Genomic DNA, 20,016 nt, shown 5'->3' on the forward strand with positions numbered 1-20,016 from the left:
TCATCCCTCACCTTGACTGGTTGGAATTCTTTACCTGACTGGGGGACTAAAGCCTTTATTCCGTAATAGTCCAGACTTCATTGGGTTGTTTTATATTAGCTCTATCTCCTCCTGGATCAGACAGACCTTGCTATTTCCCCCCTTGGGCATGATGGCATCTGACTCTAGTTATGGGCTAGGAAGCAATGATAGATGAAAGGCAGGAAAAAATTGGTAATTAAGCCATGCAAGATGGCTGTTTCTCTCTGCAGCTCACATGAGATGCTCTCTCGCTGGAAGTCTTGAAAGCAAGGTCCTAGGTCCTGTTTAGCTTCTTCTCTACCCCTGAACTGCAGCCACAAATGCTGGCCTTATTTTATATTCCACCCTGGACCGTGTGTACCTCTCAGGCTGTTCTCACAAATGACCTCCTCTTTCTACTTTGAGTACACATCATCTGTACTCTGGAGTTCACACTAGGTCATTCTAGTTACCTCGAGTGTCTCCTACAAAGTCAATGACCAGCCTCTCTACCCCAATGGTTGAAACAGAGTGTTGGGAGAATGAAGCACAGAGGTCAAACTTGGGGATCATAATTATTGGGGGAGGCACAAAGAGGCAAGGATTAACCTGTACAAGACAGATTCCCTTGCAGAATGGTCTTCCAGAAAAAGAGTTGGCTTTCTGCGAAGTTGCGCTGAAACTGATTACAGCTTAGTGAATAAAGGCCCTGGCTAATGACAAGGGTTGGACCCAGGGTCCCTCACCCTGATCACACCAAGAAGTGGAATGCTGCTGCCCCAGCTGTGAATGTTAAGGGGCTGAGTCACGCAACCAACTCACCACATCATAGAACTTCAAGGCTTGGACTTTACTCCCCACTTCATGTCAGGAGATAAGGGAACTATGCTGAACTAGCCGGATAGAGCTAGAACCAAGTTTCATACTGCTGTATTGTCCCAGGCTCTGATCATGCCCAGTGGTTGGGTAAAAGGCTGATGCTTCCCTAATAATGCAGCTTGAAAGTCTCATAACCCAAGGATGGGGGTCCCCCTCCCACAGGTTGATTCAACCAGAAGTCTCTGCACTGCCCTAGAATGGATGGGCTATCCATGGATCTGTACTCCTGAGGCTTCTGGTTCCATGATTCTTCCCTTATGAATGCAACTATCTGTGTGTATTGCGCGGTCCTTTTTCCTTCTTTGCTCAGCACCCATCTTGAGGCCCTCTGTTCTGATTTGCATGTTGTTTTGTTAGAGTTATTTCTCAAGTATTTTTCTCAGGTTGAATACAGGAGTGATATATTCTCGGAATCTTTGATTATAACTTTCTTTCGCAGTTAGCCAATTTTTTTTGATCAATGTAAAGTACTGCAGAGTTTCAGTTCTTTATACAAAAATGTGTAGATGGTATTCTACTAATTTCTAGCCTCTGATGTTACAGATTTGAAGTCAGATAGCAGTTTGTCTTTCTTTGTAAGTAAAATATTTTTTCTGACTGGAAGCGCTTATGATTTTCTTAAATTTTTGGAGTTTCAGGTTTACCAGAATATGCCTAGGAATGTATCTCTTCTTATTAAAACCATCTGGAATTCAGTGAGCCCTTTCAGTCTGCATGTCTTTCTTTGGCTCAAGGAAATTTTCCTCGTTAGATTTAATTATTCCCTTTTTTCTATTTATTCTATTACTTCTTTTTATTCCCCTATGGAATACCTATTATTCATATGTTGGGTCTTCTGGACCTATCTTTCAAATCTCATCATTTCCCTAATGATTTCCATCTCTTTTATTTTTGTTCTATGCTTTGAGATCTTGTACTTGACCTTCAGACCAGTAATTTGGGTCTTAACTTTAAACATTTCCTCTTTGTATTAGTATGCTCAATTCCTAGGCCATTTGTGCTGGTCATGAAACTCTTTTAAAGAGTTCCCATTATACTTTTAATTCTCTTCCAGTAGTTCTCTTTGAATAAGGAATTATTCTAGTATCCTGTTTATTCATCCCCTCCCTGGCTGCTGGACCTAGTTATATTGTATTGACTTTCTTCCCAGGAGTCTACCTATCTTTGAGAACTACATTTTCCACAGGAACAATGGATTTCAGATGCTAGCATCAGTATTCTCTAGTGCCGGTCCTTAGGCTCTCATCTGGCTCAGAAAGGAGAGGGACCTGCAACCACTCCCTCCCAACCAGGGGTTATGTTCATTATTGGCCTCACTTCTTCATTCCTCCCTATGTGCCCTTGTGGCATGGAGGTACCTTCCCATACTGGATGGGATTTTCTGCCTCAGTCATATGACTTGATTTGACCAATGGGATGTTTTCAAGCAGAGGCTTGAAAAAGTGCATGCACACTGCCACTTGCTGTGTGGTTCCTTTGCCTTCACCCCAGGAACGCCTCTGGGCTAACCTGTGGAAGGATGAGACACATGGAACAGAGATATGTCAGCCAGCTGACCCTCCAAATGACTTCCTAATCTCATTTCAGGGTGTTCATAAAGACTGAAAACATAGGCTAATACATATAATGTTATCAAGGACATCTTTAATTTGTAAAAAGTAAAATACCATAAATATTTATGTTTCTAGGATTCATGGGCATTTTTGTCCATTATAAGTCAAAGTGCTTATAATGATCTACAAGGGGGCCCTATATGAGCTTCTACTTTCTCCACCTCTCTGATCTCTCAGAATCTCTGGTTTTCCTTCTTGCTTATTCTGCTCCGGGCACACTGGCCTCCTTGCTATTCTTTCGTAAAGGGGGGCACTCTCTTGCCTCAGGGCCTCTGCATGTATCTGGAATGCCCTTCACCTTTTACCCAAATATCCAAATGCATGCCTTACCCCCTCTATTCCTTCCCATCTCCTCAGAGGTCACCTTCCCTCATTGCCCTACTGATTTTCCTCCCACACTCTCTATTCTTTTTCTGTTTATTTTTCTCCATAGCACTTGTCATAACCTCACTTACACTGTTTTTCTTACTTTGTTGGTTTGCTCCCTTCCTCACTAGATTGTAAATTCTCTGAGGGCAGGGATATTTGTTCTGCTTCGTTCTCTGCTGTATCTAATACCTAGACAGTACTTAGTAAATACTCATTGAATTGAATAAAGCAGTCAATATTTTAAAACATTATTTTTGGCCTAGAGCTAAATGTTTATTTTTGTTGGCAACAGAACAAGCATTCTGTTCATCGAAAAGTTGCATCATGTCATTTAAGTTCAAGCAAAATCTAACGGTGGCTGAAGAGAGATGGTCATTTTAGATACAATTTATTTAACCTATTAAGGGCCTATCACTGTTCTCACAGTGGTAGATATGATGTGAATGTTTAATAAATTTGAATGTCCAAATAATTTTTTTTCTGTGAAATAAAGGGCTAATTATGCCTCCACAAAAGCTTTAAAAATTCTTAAACATTCTCAACAGATTTCTCATCAAGTTAAAACAGAATATAGTTTTGGTCATTAGTGTAATGTGACATGAGTTATTCTGAGGCTTGGCTTAGGTAAAATAACCTCATAATGTATTTCAAATAGAGAATTAATTCAGCTTTTTCATCTTCACAAATTGTTTACACACATGTTTTTTATTTCCCAATTAACAGTGAGAAATGTTTATAATAGAATATTTATAAAATATACAAACAAAAATAAATCAAACAAGAATTTCCTTTTTATTTTTATTTAATTCACTTAATGTTATTAAGTATTCTTCATAAATGTGGTTATAATTGTAACACTCCAATCTATATGGGTCTTCCATAATTTATCTATTCCTCTGTTATAGGACTTATAAGCTGTTTTCTACTTTTCTCTATTATAAATAAGGCTTTGATGATCATCCCTGTACATAATTCTTTGAATGTATCTCTGTTTTACACATTTTGGATAAAGTCCCAGATATAGAACTAATAAATCAACATTTAAGAATTTCTTGAGGGACTTCCCTGGTGATGCAGTGGTTAAGAATCCACCTGCCAGTGTAGAGGAACATCCGGGAAGATCACACATGTTGCAGATCAACTAAGCCCGGGTGCCACAGCTACTGAGCCTGCATGCTGCAACTACTGAAGCGTGCGCCTAGAGCCCGTGCTCCACAACAAGAGAAGCCACCGCAGTGAGAAGCCCACGCACCGCAACGAAGAGTAGCCCCTGCTCACCGCAGCTAGAGAAAGCCCGCGTGCAGCAACGAAGACCCAACGCAGCCAAAAATAAAATTTAAAAAAAAAAAAAAATTCTTGCTACATACTGTCCTATCATTTTCCAGAAATGTTCCATCACTTTTTACTTCCATCAGCGGTGTGTTAATGCATCTCATCCCTCTCCCCCCGCCAGCAATGAATTTTTTTCTATTGTGGTAAAAAATATATAACATAAAATTGACCTTTTAAACCATTTTTAAAGTGTACAGTTCTGTGACAATCAGGATATTCACACTGCTGTGCAACAATCACCACCATCCATTTCCAAAACTTTCATCTTCCCCAACTGAAACTCTGTACCCATTAAATAATAACTCCCTCTTTCCCTTCTCCTCAGCCCCTGGCAACCACCATTCTACTTTCTATTTCTATGAATTTAACTACTTTAGGTACATCATATAAGTATTAGAATCATACAATATTTGTCCTTTTGTGACTGGCTTATTTCACTTAGCATAATGTCCTCAAAGTTCATCCATGTGGTAGCACGTGTCAGAATTTCCTTCCTTTTTAAAACTGAATAACGTCCCATTGCAGATATATGCCATATTTTGTTTATGCATTCATCTATCAATGGACACTTGTGTTGCTTCCACCTTTTGGCTATCCACCATTAAATTTTAAAGACCTTTCCCTATGTAGTTTTATTTATATTTATTTGATTTATTGTGATGCTGAACCACAGACACACAGATATTTTTTCCCTCTTGATTAGTTATTTGGATTTTAATTTTGCTTATGCTGGATTTTGGGGAAAGAGCTTCATTGACTTTAATAAGTATTATATAAAATCAATACAGGAATATATTAAGCTAAGAACATCTCATTTATGTTTGTATCCAGAGTGAAAAGTTTTAATATTTAAATGTTTTTTTGTTTTTTGCAATTTGCCACAGTTGCCTTTAGATGGCATTAGATCCTTGAGGATGAGTTGTGGAGATTTTTGGATATTGTATGGAAATGTGCATGTTTTGACAGTGTGACGGATTTAAAATCTGGTCCAAATGTTATTTGGGGTCTAGAATGCAAGAGAAATCAATATAGCATCTGGACATCCTGAGGCCATATTCTAAGTAAGTTCTGGCCTCTTGCTTTTTCCTAACAGCAAATTTTTCCAGGTCTTTGCCTTAGATTAGATAGTTTTAAAACAAAAATCTTAAAAATGTTTTGAAGTTCAATGTGAGGTCCTAAGCAAAATAGAGACTATCCTCTCTCCCACACATGGTGAAAGTTTGGGTTGAAGGGGGGTTCTTTCATACATGTAAGGAATCCCTTACATTCATTTTTCTGAACCAACACTTCAGATGTCAAAAGTTCTGCTTGGCAGAATGGAAGCTTAAACGAAATATCTAGCAATGAAGGATGAAGGGAGTTGCCACCTCCATGATTCTGAGGTTTGGATTTTGACGCGAAGCAATGATGTTCGTATTCCTATTTTCTGTTACTACTTTTCAGAGTTCATTTTGCTGAAAGATACTTTTTGTCTTAATTCTCAAGTTGCTTTAGTTCCCTGAGAAGATGCTTTATTCTCAGCGAAAGGGAACCTGACTTTAACACATTTCACTTTGTTGACATGGATTTGAAGGGGGCCTAGAAGGTCAAGGGATTTGTCCAGAGTCTCAGGTTGGTGGCTTTGAGGCTAGCCTCCCCTCCGCTGTGTTGGAATCAGCTGGCTCCAGGATCTTGGTTCCGTCTAGCCACTAGACCACATTGTCTTCCAAATGAAACCGAAGTGCTGCTGCAAGCCGGAAGGAAGCTCTTCAAACTCACTAGACTGTTTGCACAAAGACTTCTTTTAAGGCAAGGGGGTGGGTGGAGACATTAAGAAAAACCTTTTCATAAGCAAGTGCCTTGGATCATCTCTACCTTTTGAACCATTAGCTCTTTCTTTAGTAAATTATTGCTAAAAACACTGTTCCTGTTTGTAACAAGCAACGACCTACATCATATATGTGATGGTACTTTGCACCCTTTTAAAAAAAAGGGTATTTCTATCATATCTAGGGTGGAGAGCTAACAAATTTTGAAAACCTGTTATGTGTTATGTGTCTCATGTTCGTTATCTCAAATAACATTCACAATAACCCACAATAACTTCACAATAAATATGATTATCTCCATTTTACTGGTACAGAACTGGAAGTTAAGGGAGATTAAAAAAAAAAAAAACTTGCTCTCTGCCACTATGGAAAACAGTATGGAGGTTCCTCAAAAAACTAAAAATAGAGTTACCATATGATCCAGCAACCCCACTCCTGAGCATATATACAGACAAAACTATAATTCAAAAAGACACGTGCACCCCTATGTTCATAGCAGTACTATTCACAATAGCCAGGACATGGAAGCAACCTAAATGTCCATTGACAGATGAATGGATAAAGAAGATGTGGTGTATACATATGATGGAATATTACTCAGCCATTAAAAAGAATGAAATAATGCCATTTGCAACAACATGGATAGACCAGGAGATTATCATACTAAGTGAAGTAAGTCAGACAGAGAAAGACAAATACAATATTACATCACTTATGTGTGGAATCTAAAATATGACACAAATGAACATATCTACAAAACAGAAACAGACTCACAGACATTGAGAACAGACTTGTGGTTGCCAAGGAAAGGGGTGTTGGAGGGAAGGACTGGGAGTTTGGGATTGGCAAATGCAAATTATTATATATAGGATGGATAAACAACAAGGTCCTACTGTATAGCATAGGGAAGTATATTCAATATCCTGTGATAAACCATAATGGAAAAGAATATGTAAAAGAATATATATATATATATATATATATATATATATATATATATATATATATATATATATATAACTGTTAAGGGAACCACTGACAACTGGAAAAGAATATGTAAAAGAATATATATATATATATTAAACTGTTAAGGGAACCACTGACAACTGCCTATGGCCAGGCACCATAGTAACCACTTCCATGAGTTATCTTACAACAGGAAACGGGAGCTCCTGGTAAGGAATGTGGAACTAACAAGCTACCACCAAGTGGAAGAATTCGGGAAAGATCAAAAGGAGAGAGGAGACTTCAGTCCATATGTCCTACCAACCTCCCAGAATCCTTCTCGCTGGAATCCATCTTGGCTGAGTGATGCGCGCACCACCAGGAAGAACCCTGAGTTAGCGTGATTGGCCAGAGACACCCCGGAAACTAACCCAATTATCATAAGACCCAAGACTGCAAGCCACGTGACAGAGCAGTTCTCCTGGCTTCCCTTACCCTGCTGCTCTCCACCCGGGCGCCCCTTCCCAATAAAGTCTCTTGTTTTGTCAGCATGTGTGTCTCCTTGGATGATTCATTCCCGAGTGTTAGACTAGAGCCTACTCTTGGGCCCTGGAAGGGGTCCCCCTTCCTGCAACATAACTGTATCACTTTGCTGTACAGCAGAAATTAACACGACATTGTAAATCAACTATACTTCAATAAATTGTTTTTTTAAAAAGGCTTGCTCAAGTTCTCATAATCTGTAAATGACAGAACCAAGATTATGGTCCATTCCCATTGAATATATGGTGGATATAGAAACAACTTATTTAAGTTTGAAATGTAATTTGTTGTGTCAACTGAAGTATAATGCACAACATAAAAGTTGAGAATTATGTTTTATTCAGCAGACTCACTGAGGACCGTAGCCTGGGATGGCAGCCTCTCAGATCACTCTAAGGACAGTTCCAAAGAGGTAAGGGAGGAGCCCGGATACACAGGAGTTTTTGCTGGAAAAATAAATGTACTCGAACATCAAAAGATGACTGCTAATCCCAAAAACAGATGTCTCCATTAATGATTTTAGTGCTTTTCTATCTATGGGAAGATGCAAGAGTCTGGGCTCATTGAAATTTTTCCTTTGATATACATCTTAACTATGCAGGGTTAGTATCCTGTTTTTCTCGGTTCTGAATTCCCCTCAGGGTGCACCATCAGGGGAGGCTGCAGTGACTGACAGCTTTATGGCCACAACATCCTTTGTTTACTGAAATGGCAGGTGACATTCTTTGTCCAAAACTGCTCAGCCCAAATTGACATTTTTTGTCTGTAAAATTCCCATACCTTTTCTCTCCTTAATAGTCTCCAATTACAATAAATAAATTTTAGATGTATTTCTTTCTTAGTTATGTTTTAACCATAATTGGCATCATTTTGCAATTTTTCTATTGAATTTGTAATTAGTCTTATAGGGCTTTGTGAGATGTGGGTCTGATCAAGGGAAAGGATGACCAAGAAAGATAGTAACACACACACTTTATTGGATGGCACTTGAATAAGGATGCAAGAGAGGGGAAGTCTGGGACTTCCCTGGTGGTCCAGTGGGTAAGACTCCATGCTCCCAATGCAGGGGGCCCGGGTGCAATCCCTGGTGGGGAACTAGATCCCACATGCATGCCGCAACTAAAGATCCCACATGCCGCAACTAAGACCCGGCACAGCCAAAAATAAATAAAATAAAATAAATAATAAATAAATACATTAAAAAAAGAGAGAGGGGCGACATCTATCACAGCACATGACCATTCAGAGGCTTACCACAAGGGGCTATCATCTAAAAGGGGAGTTAGGCAAGAGTACTTCCAGGGGAAGGAGGGATGAGAGAAGGGGCTTACATGGAGTCTCTGGGTGAGAGAGCTCCAAGGGCGGCATCAGCTTCGGGCCTTTTTATTGCAAGCCTCTGTCTTATCAATAGGTAACAACTGTTGCGTGATGTTTTAGAGCAGGGGTCCCCAGCCCCCAGGCCGTGGACCACTACCGGTCCGTGGCCTGTTAGGAACCGGACCGCACAGCAGGAGGTGAGCGGCGGGTGAGTGAGTGAAGCTTCACCTGTCGCTCCCCATCGCTGCATTACCGTCGAACCACACCCACACCCCCGTCGTGGAAAAATTGTCTTCCATGAAAGCCGGTCCCTGGCGCCAAAAAGGTTCGGTGACCTCTGTTTTAGAGGTATGCAAAGCAAGCAGGCAATAAGTGGCTAAAATTTGGATTGTTTAGGCTATTTTTAAAATAATTGGACCTGTAAAAATTTGAGTTTGGCACCAGTGGGCTTTTGTGCTAACGGAGCTCAACTCTTAACGGAGTGAAGAAAATAAGAACCTAGGGGCCAGAACATAGAGGCCGTCTTTGACTCGTTTATATAACAATCTCAAGGCACCAGAAGCACTTAATTGTTCTGGGAACAGAGAACAGCTTCTTTCGATCACAGAAAGTATCTGATTCAACTAAACTAAAGTTTAAACTGCATATTTTAGGGTGTACACTTTGATACGTTTTTTTAAAATTTTTATTTTATATTGGGGTACAGCTGATTTACAATGTTGTGTTAGTTTCAGGTGTACAGCAAAGTGATTCAGTTATACATATATCTATTCTTTTTCAAATTCTTTTCCCATTTATTACAGAATACTGAACAGAGTTCCCTGTGCTATACAGTAGGTCCTTGTTGATTATACACTTTGATAAGTTTTGATAAGTTTTATACCTGTAAACTTACCACAATCAAGACAATGAAAATATCCATCACCCTCACAAGTTTCCTTGTGCACTGTGACAATCTTTCTCTTACCTCTCTCTCCCACCCAAACAATCACTGATCTGCTTTCTGTCACTAAAGATTAGTTTATATTTTCTAGAGTTTTAAGAAAATCAAAACATTTAATATATTCTCTTTTTGTTATAGATAGATATCTATATCTATATAGATATAGATATAGTACAATTTGTTTATCCATTCACCTGTTGATGGACATTTGGATTGCTTCCAGTTTTAAGTTATTTCAAAGAAAACCTTCTATGAACATATGTCTTTGTATGAACATATGCTTTCATTTATTTTGGGTAAATACTAAAGAGTGGAATGATTGGATCACAGGGCAGGTGTATGTTTAACTTTTTAAGAAACTGTCGAACTGTTTTCCAAAGTGACTGTAGCATTTTATACTCCACCAGAAGTCTATGAGAGTTCTAATCTTCAAATTTTGGCCCACACTTGGCATGGCCAATCTTTTTAATTTTAATCATTCTAATAGGTTCATGGTGATATCTCATTGTAGTTTTAATTTCCTTTTCCCTAGTGACTAATGCTGTTGAGCACCTTTTCATATGCTTATTCGCCATCCATATCTGTTCAAATCTTTTGCTCATTTAAAAAAATGTAGTCTTCGTTTTTCAAAAATAAAAAGAAATAAAATAATATTGGTTAGTGTATGTCAAAAAAATATTTAGAGGACCATTCTCCAAACCAAAAAAAGTAGATATTTGTGGATATTAGAATTAAAGGAAAATTTAAACTTATAAGTTATGCATTTCTGAAATGTTTAAATTTTTTTTGCAATGAGCATGTATTACTTATTAGGAAAAACAATTTATCTTTCTTTCTTTTGCAAATGTACATTTAAGACAATCTTTATGGATTTGATGATTTGGTGAAGACGGTCCAGAGAATGATTTTGGAATAATGAGAACTGAGTTTTATACAGCTGCTGCTACCTCTTCTCACACAGCATTATAAGGATGCTTCCTGAGAACAGAACATCTGGAACAACTGGTAGAAGAAGGGTATTGCTAGACAGAGTGCTAGAAGGGTAGTGCTTTGACTAGTTTTTATTTTGCTCTGCAAACATGGCGGGTTGGGGAAGAGGCTGAGCCAAGCTTCTGGAAAGACAGGTGAGTTCTGGAGAAAGATGAGAAGATGAGAAGGCTGCTTGGGGAGGAAATTTGGGAAGTCAAAGGAGGTGAATTTAGAAATTGTTCTGTGAAAGGGTGATATAACCCTCTTCTTCATCTGCCCAAGAAAACATCTTTAAAATCGACATTATTCACTAGTCCTTTTTGGAGGTCAACTTATGTTTTCTGGGTATCTCCAGGTTGATACAGAGAGAGAGAGCAGGGGTGGACCAAGGTGTAACCTTATGACCTCAGCTCACAAAACTCTTAAACTTAGAAGAGCAAGTGGTGAAAGAAAAGAGAAATGCTGAGCAAGTACAAATTTAATCTTAAATCACTTAAAATAATTTTTAAAAATTGTAAAGATAATTTTTAAGGGCAATTTTAGGTTTCCAATAAAATTGAGAGGGAGGTACAGAGATTTTCCGTATATCCCCTCTCTTCACACATGCATAACTTCCCCCTTTATCAACATCAGTCACCAGAATGGTATATATTTTTACCAAAGGTGAACCTACATTGACATATCATAGTCACCCAAAGTTCATTGTTTACTTTAGGGTTCACTCTTGGTGTTGCCCATTCTATTTCACTGCCTTAAAAATCTTCTCTGCTCTGTCTATTCACCTCTTCCCTCCCCCCATCCTGGCAACCACTAATAATTTTAATTGTCTCCATAGCTTTGCCTTTCCCAGAATATCCTATAATTGGAATCATGCAGTATGTAGTCTTTTCAGATTGGCTTCTTTCCCTTAGGAATATGCATTTAAGGTCCTCATGTTGTTTCATGGCTTGATAGCTCATTTCTTTTTAGCACTGAATAATATTCCATTGTCTGGATGTACCACAGTTTATTTATCCATTCACCTACTGAAGGACATCTTAGTTGTTTTCAAGTTTTAGCAGTTATGAATAAAGCTGCTATAAACACCCGTGTGCAGGTTTTGTGTAGACATAAATTTTCAGCTCCTTTAGGTACATAGCAAGGAACATGATTGCTGGATCCTATGATAAGAGTATGTTTAGTTTTTTATGAAACTCCCAAACTGTTCCAAAATGACTCTGCCATTTTACATTCCCACCAGCATTGTATGAGTGTTTCTATTGCTCCACATTCTTACCAGCATTTGGTGTTGTCAGTGTTCTGAATTTTGGCCATTCTAATATGTGTCTATGTAGTGGTATCTCATTGTTGTTTTAAATCGCATTTCCCTGGTGACATATAATGTAGAGCATCTTTTCATATGCTTATTTACCACCTGTTTATCTTCTTTGGTGGAGTGTCTGTGAAGATCTTTGGTCATTTTTAAATTGGGTTCTTTGTTTTCTTACTATTGAGTTTTAAGAGTTCTTTGTATATTTTGGATAACAGTCCTTTCAGATGTCTTTGCAAATATTTTCTCCCATTCTGTGGCTTGCCTTCTCATTTTCTTGACGTTGTCTTTTGCAGAGCAGAAGTTTTAAATTCTAATGAAGTTCAGCTTACTACTTATTTCTTTCATGGATCGGGTCTTTGGTGGTGAATCTCACTTTTTTTTTTTTAAACCCATTTTTAAAAAGTCCTCTTGACTAGGTAAAGTGAAAGAAGAGAGGCAGCCTCTATCCATCAGAGTCCTCATAGAAAACAGTCAAAAGGTCATTGAAAAGATTATAATGAAGAGACTACTTCCTGAGATGAAGTCAAGGTTAAGGGAAATAAAAGATGTTGACCTAGCGGGAAACAGTTGCCAGCCCTAGGCCTAAAGGGACAATGGGAAGGGGCAGCTACTGGATGCTGAGAGAGAGGAGCTGCTGGAGAGGAATGTGGCCTTAAGTAGAGGGACCAAATGGGAGCCAGAAGGCAGGGAACCATGATGTATTCCACACAGGTCAGTGGCCAGAGGTTCAAAGAACAGCTGGGACAGAGAGAGAGTGAATCTAGATGGGCATATGAAGGACATCCTCTCACAGACTCCCAACAAAATCCTACTCTTCCCATCCATTCACCCCTTATACTACCCACTTCCATCTAGAAAGTCATAAAGAACAGTTTCAACCTAGAGGCTGGTGATTCCTAATTCCTTTTGGCTCACAGACTCCAAAAAGCACTTATAAGCACCTTCATAAATTTACATACAATATTTTTCCTCCTTACAGACAGGGAGCCCTTTATTAAGCAAGTAGTTAGATCTTTCTCACTGATATTCTTGCAAAAAATAGTAGCCAATACCTGAAAAAAGTTTTGAAATAAATCCAGATTGTATATTTAAAATTAAAAAAATTCAGTGGGAAATTTCTGCTTAAAGGAAATTTCAAAAGTACATGGCTTTTTTTTTTTAACTTCAATAAGCACTTTAGCTTTATTTGACATTCTACACATGTCAATTCTAACTCTGATGGCAGTAAGTTATGAAACCCTTGATTACAAGGGTAGGTATTACAGATGGAATGAAAATTTCCATTTTCTTGCCTTTGCAGCTGAGGGTTGGTTTGACTGAGAAAAATGTCAGAATTCTCAAACACGCTGTGAGTTGGATTCCTTCTGTATCATGTCTTTGTCTTTGTTCTCCAATCATTGAGGTCATCTTTGTTTTTTGTTTTTGTTTGTTTGTTTGTTTTTGGCCATGCCACGCGGCATGCGGGATCTTAGTTCCCAGACCAGGGGACCAGGGATCGAACCCATGGCCCCTGCAGTGGAAGTGAGGAGTCTTAACCACTGGACCACTGGGGAAATCCTGAGGTCATCTTTGTCAAGATCTGCTCCATTGACGCTATCTGGTATTTTGAGCAGAGGTAACGTGCAGATTTCTGCAGTGTTTCCCAATTCTAGAGGTACTTTCCTGACAAGGAATTGGCACCCTGGGTTATAGCTGGCAGGAAAACTTTCCCCAGATCTATGACGTTTCCTTAGCTGTCTACCTCCAATCTTCCAGAGAGGTAGCCTCATCCAAAGAGTAGGTAGTTTTCTAGCAATTCCCCTCACAGTGAGTAAGGGACTTTGATTAAGAGTGTGGGCCCCAAATTTAGACTGCTTGAAGCTTGGAACCACTCTTTAAAACCTTGAGAACTTAACTAAGTGACTTGGCTCGATTTCCTCATCAGTGGATAATAACAGTACCTATTTAATAAGATTGTTGGGGCTTCCCTGGTGGCGCAGTGGTTGAGAATCTGCCTGCCAATGCGGGGGACACGGGTTCAAGCCCTGGTCTGGGAGGATCCCACATGCCGCGGAGCAGCTGGGCCCGTGAGCCACAACTGCTGAGCCTGCGCGTCTGGAGCCTGTGCTCCGCAACAAGAGAGGCCGCGATAGAGAGAGGCCCACACACCGCGATGAAGAGTGGCCCCCGCTTGCCGCAACTGGAGAAGGCCCTCGCACGGAAACGAAGACCCAACGTAGCCAAAAATAAATAAATAAATAAATAAATAAATTAATTAATTAATTAAAAAAAATAACTGATAGCTGTTGCATGTTGGAAAGATCTTAAAAAAAAAAGATTGTTGTGAGGATTAGATTAATTCAGATAAAGCTTTATAATAGGGTCAGCCACATTTTGTTATTATTCTAACAGCCACGTATATCTAGAAAGCTGTGGAAAAATGCTTTCCTGTCGTTCATTCTTCTGTTCATTCGTTCATGTGTTTCTGAATATTTACTGAGCTCAGCACTGTGCTCTGTGCTAGAGATACAATGATCAACTGAAACAGAATTAGTCCCTGGCTTCCTTGAGCCCATAGTCTAGTAGGGAAGACAGATGCTAATCAAATAATCATAACCACAAATATAAAAGGGCTTCCCTGGTGGCGCAGTGGTTGAGAATCTGCCTGCCGATGCAGGGCACACGGGTTCGAGTCCTGGTCTGGGAAGATCCCACATGCCGCGGAGCAACTGGGCCTGTGAGCCACAACTACTGAGCCTGCGCGTCTGGAGCCTGTGCTCCGCAACAAGAGAGGCCGCGACAGTGAGAGGCCCGCGCACCGCGATGAAGAGTGGCCCCCGCTCGCCGCAGCTAGAGAAAGCCCTCGCACAGAAACGAAGACTCAACACAGCCATAAATAAATAAATAAATTAATTAATTAAAAAAAAAAACTTCAGAAAAAACAGAAATTCAAGGCTCTGACATTGAATAGGCTGATGACTTTTGGAGTAGTAAACAATATTTTAAGCAGGGTTTGTCTCTGACATGAATGCAAGACAGTCTGGAATGGAATGAATCTCAGTGACGTGTGGAGTTTCTTCTTTCACCGAGCCAGAAAGCCCAGAGGCACTGCCAAATACGGCTGGGTCTCCGGCTGTGCCCAGGATCAATGTCTGAGTTGAAGTTTTGTTTGGCAAATAAAGTTTGTACAATTTCAAAACCACAGGAGGCCTCTGAACTTTCCAGAAGGGCTCCCAACATAGGAATCCTCCTTTGATACTGTCTTTATACAAATAACATGGGAACCAGGACTTGGCTCTGCTAAGAGAAGTCAATACCTTCATGATAAAGAGAAATGGCCTCCAATGTTCTTAGCAGCACTATTCACAATAGCCAAGACATGGAAGCAACCCATGTGTCCATCGACAGAGGAATGGATAAAAAAGATGTGGTAGATGGAATTCTACTCAGCCATAAAAAAGAATGAAATAATGCCATTGGCAGCGACATGGATGGACCTAGAGAGTACCATACTAAGTAAAATAAGTCAGAAAGAGAAAGACAACTTCATATGATATCGCTTTTATGTGGAATCTAAAATCTGGCACAAATGAACTTATTTACAAAACAGAAACAGACTCACAGACATAGAAAACAAACTTACAGTTACCAAAGGGGAAGGGGGGCGGAGTCAGGAGTATGGGATTAACAGATACACACTACTATACATAAAATAGATAAACAACAAGGACCTACTGTATAGCACAGGGAACTATATTCAATATCTTGTAATAACCTATAATGGAAAAGAATCTGAAAAAAAATAAAAATGGGGATAATATATATTTTTTAAGTGCTATCCAAAAAAAGAGAGAGAGAGAGAGAGAGAGAGAGAGAGAAGGGCAATTCCTCAATGATCTGCTCCAAAATACTGACATACATTTTACTGATTCTGTAATGGATGAGAACATTTGACAGGGTATTGTCTGAGTTTTTAAATTTTCCTCCAAGGCATAAATCAGCTTAACCATTTCCAAGACACATTACTTCCTCAAGGTCTTTTATCTGGTAACAGATAAAACTGCAGTATGCAGTTTTGTAGGATGACTAAAGACAACATTCTTTGTGTTGAAGCAAATCCAATTTTGGTAACATTTTAATGTCTTTCAATTGAGCTTTCTACTTAGGCAAAAAAAAGCAGACCATGCAGTGAATTGTCAGGATGTAAGGGACCACTTCAGCTCTGTTGGCTTCCTACTTCCGTAGGTAAGCACCTTGCCACACAAGATACCCTCTGACTTTTGTGTTCTGCTGATACAAATAAAACCCAACCATATATATATATATATATATATAGTGATATTTCCTAGCCTAAGCTGGTATCAAGTTATAGATAGATAGGTGATAGATGTTCATAATCATAATAACATGAAACATTTGCAATTCATATCAAAGGAAGGCCTGATAGATATAGTTGGCCAATGATGACAGTTACAAATTACCAAATGGTACTTTGCTTTACAGGCTGCCTTTAACTTTAGTATGAAACAATGCTTTAGTAACAAATATAAGTTATACAAAAGGTTTTACTCCCCTAACTATAATTTTAAATATTGGAGAAGACATAAAAGAAGAATATCTTTTCCCACAGGTTGGATCTTCTGAAAGCCATCAGTGGGTGCTCTGGGTCAGAAAGCCCAGGCTAACAACCTCACCTATGTAATCTTTAATCTTACGGTACTAACGTCTCTCTGTTTTTTCTTTCCTTTCTCTTTAATTTCAATTTCACCTTTACAGTACTTTATGTATTAAGTATAACTGTCTGAAGTGAGATAGAGAATCATTTAAATAACTTGGAGCAGCAATTTATAAACTGTGGTACAAAGGATCACTGATGCCCACTGAAAAACCTCAACACTTTTCCCAGCCTTCCCTGGCCTTTGCAGTGTCAGTCGTTTTGCATCTCCTCCCCTCTCCTCAGACTTGTTTTTAATCCCAATGTTTCTCTGAAATTATGATGAGTCTCTCAAGAGTTTTTGTGTATCAAGATTGACCATGTTCACGTCTCAGAGAATATTCTCTCCTCCTAGCAGGGTTTTTTGACCTATGTAGGGTCTGTGAACTCTTAGGGGATTCAGAGATGTCCTTTAAAGGAGTCTGGAACCAAAACCTCCACATGCATTTCCCTATTCGGAGTTTCATGTACCACAATTCTTTTCTTCCTATGACTGTTTTTCCTGACTTCATTCTTATTTTTCTAGACGACTCATTACTTTAGCCAATCCATTCATGATCACTTTCTCTTGTTTGTATTATTTTTCTTTCCTCATTCTAAATCCTCATTCACTTCAGCGTTTGAATTTGCAGCCTCCCCGTTACCCTAAATCTGGCCTTGTAAGGAGAGCCCTTCACTTCATGCCCCCAGCAGGGGTCACCCTAGTTCCTTCCCAGAGAGCCATACAATCCAAATGCGCATTATCAAGTTAAAGGACCCACCTTCTTGTCTGGGAACTGTAGTTCCAGTTTCCATGAAACATTATAAATACTTAAAGCTCAACATTCACATTGTTCTCATCTCCACTCCTATCTAATACTGGGTAGCACTTTAAGCTCCCTTTAAAAAAATTATCTATTTATTTAATTATTTTTGGCTGCGTTGGGTCTTCATTGCTGTGCGCGGGCTTTCTCTAGTTGCGGTGAGCGGGGGCTACTCTTCCGTTACGGTGCACGGGCTTCTCATTGCAGTGGCTTCCTTTGTTGCGGAGCACGGGCTCTAGCCGCACGACCTTCAGTAATTGTGGCTCAAGGGCTTAGTTGCTCCTCCGCATGTGGCATCTTCCCCGACTAGGGCTCGAACCCATGTCCCCTGCATTGGCAAGCGGATTCTTAACCACTGCGCCACCAGGGAAGTCCCCAACTCCTTTCTGAAGTTAGTAATTTTATTTTGAAATGGTGATTGCTTATTTATTTTTGCTATAATTCCTACAGGAAAGAAAAACTCAAAATCATGCCTTACACTGTAGATCAAATTTTCTCAAAGTATACCACAAAGTAAAATTATTGTACTTTTTTTTCTTTACCTCATGCTTTCTCCTAATATATTGGCGATTTTTGTATGTACGTATTTGAAGCACTTAGCAGCTAAATGATATAATATAAATAAGATTGAATTAGGATATCTTCTTTTTTAAAAATATTTATTTATTTGGCTGTGTCGGGTCTTAGTTGTGGCACGTGGGATCTTTGTTGTGGCATGCAGGATCTTTCATTGCGGGCGTGAGCTTCTCTCTAATTGTGGCGCGTGGGCTTAGTTGCCCCGCAGCATGTGGGATTTTAGTTCCCCGACCAGGGATCGAACCCTCATACCCTGCATTGGAAGGCAGATTCTTAACCACTAGATCACCGGGGAAGTCCCAGGGTATCTTTTCATTGTTTTTTAATCAAGCATTCTCTTTAAAATTCTTTTCTGTAATTATTTATGCCATTTAACAAAATGCATTGAGTTTATTATACTAAATAAAAAAGAACCAAGAAAAATTAGCAACATAACAGCTAGTTACGAAAACATAATAATGTGCCAATTAAAGTGATTACTAGAGTTGAGCTCAGGGAACAACCTGATTTAAACAAAAATATCACACCAGTGATTCTACCTTCTCCTTCTTGCATCATTAAATTAGATCATTCCCACAAGCATCAAACATGCCGTTATTTTTCTCCTCTTAAAACAAACAAAGACTTTTTTTGAGCCTACTTCTCCAGCTATTACCCCAATTCTCTGCTCTTCTCTGAAACAAAACTACTTAAAAGAGTTGCTTGTATTTTCCATCTTCCTCTCCTCTCATGCTGCCTTTTGTCCATTCAAATCAGGCTTTTTCCCACCACTCCTCTGAACTTGCTCTTGTCCACTGGGTCACCAGCGACCTTCATGTTGCTAAATCCAATGGTCAATTCTCAGTTCTCATCCTACTTGACCTGTGAGTAGCATTTGACAATAATACTTCGTACTACAAACATTTTCTTCAGTTGCTTCCAGGACACCACGCTGACCTGGTTTTCCTGTTACCTTGCTGGTCCCTCATTGTCAATCTCTTTTCCTAGATTCTCGTCCTCTTCTTATGGGTGTTAGAGTTCCATAGGCTCTGGTGTGGTCTTCTTCTGTTCTACATCTCCACTCATTTCCTAGATGATTTCTTCCAGATCCATGGCTTTAAATTCCTTCCGTGATTCTCTAATGAATCATGTTCCACTGCTGATAACAGAGATTCAATGACAATAGCTTAAACACAGACGAGTTCACTGTCTCACATTACTAAGAGTCAGAAGGAGCCTGAAGAAGCCAGTCCACAGCTGATGTGGCAGATCCATGAAGTCATCAGAGACTCAGGCTCCTTCTGATTTTTTGCTCCATCATCCTAGTGTGGGGCTTCTATTCTCAGGTCCACCTCATGATCTGAGATGGCTAATTTAGCTCTAGGCATCATCTACATAGATCAGGAGGAAGGAGAGGAGAAAGGAGAACCCCCCAGCAGACAAGGTTTTTTAAAGGAGCCTTTTTGGAAGCCCCTGTCCCCAACACACATATACATTTGCAAGTTTATCTCATTAGTTCGATGGCTAGATTCAGTCATGTGCTTATATCTTGCTGCAAGGGAAACTGGTAGTTGTGGCCTTTATTCCAGATAGCAATAGGTTCAGCTAAAGTTGACGTTCTATAATAAGGAGGAAGAGGAGAAAGAATATTTGATAAGCATCTAGTAATCTCTGCTATAATATCAATATATTGAAGGTCCCATATTAATGTCTCTAGCCCTGTACTCTTCTCTGAGCCTCAAGACTACTTATTCCGGGCTTCCCTGGTGGCGCAGTGGTTGAGAATCTGCCTGCCGATGCAGGGGACACGGGTTCGAGCCCTGGTCTGGAAAGATCCCACATACCGCGGAGCAACTGGGCCCGTGAGCCACAATTACTGAGCCTGCGCGTCTGGAGCCTGTGCTCTGCAACAAGAGAGGCCGCGATGGTGAGAGG

The sequence above is a fragment of the Balaenoptera acutorostrata genome, chromosome 5 (assembly GCF_949987535.1).
Source record: "Balaenoptera acutorostrata chromosome 5, mBalAcu1.1, whole genome shotgun sequence".
Taxonomy (NCBI): Eukaryota; Metazoa; Chordata; class Mammalia; order Artiodactyla; family Balaenopteridae; genus Balaenoptera; species Balaenoptera acutorostrata.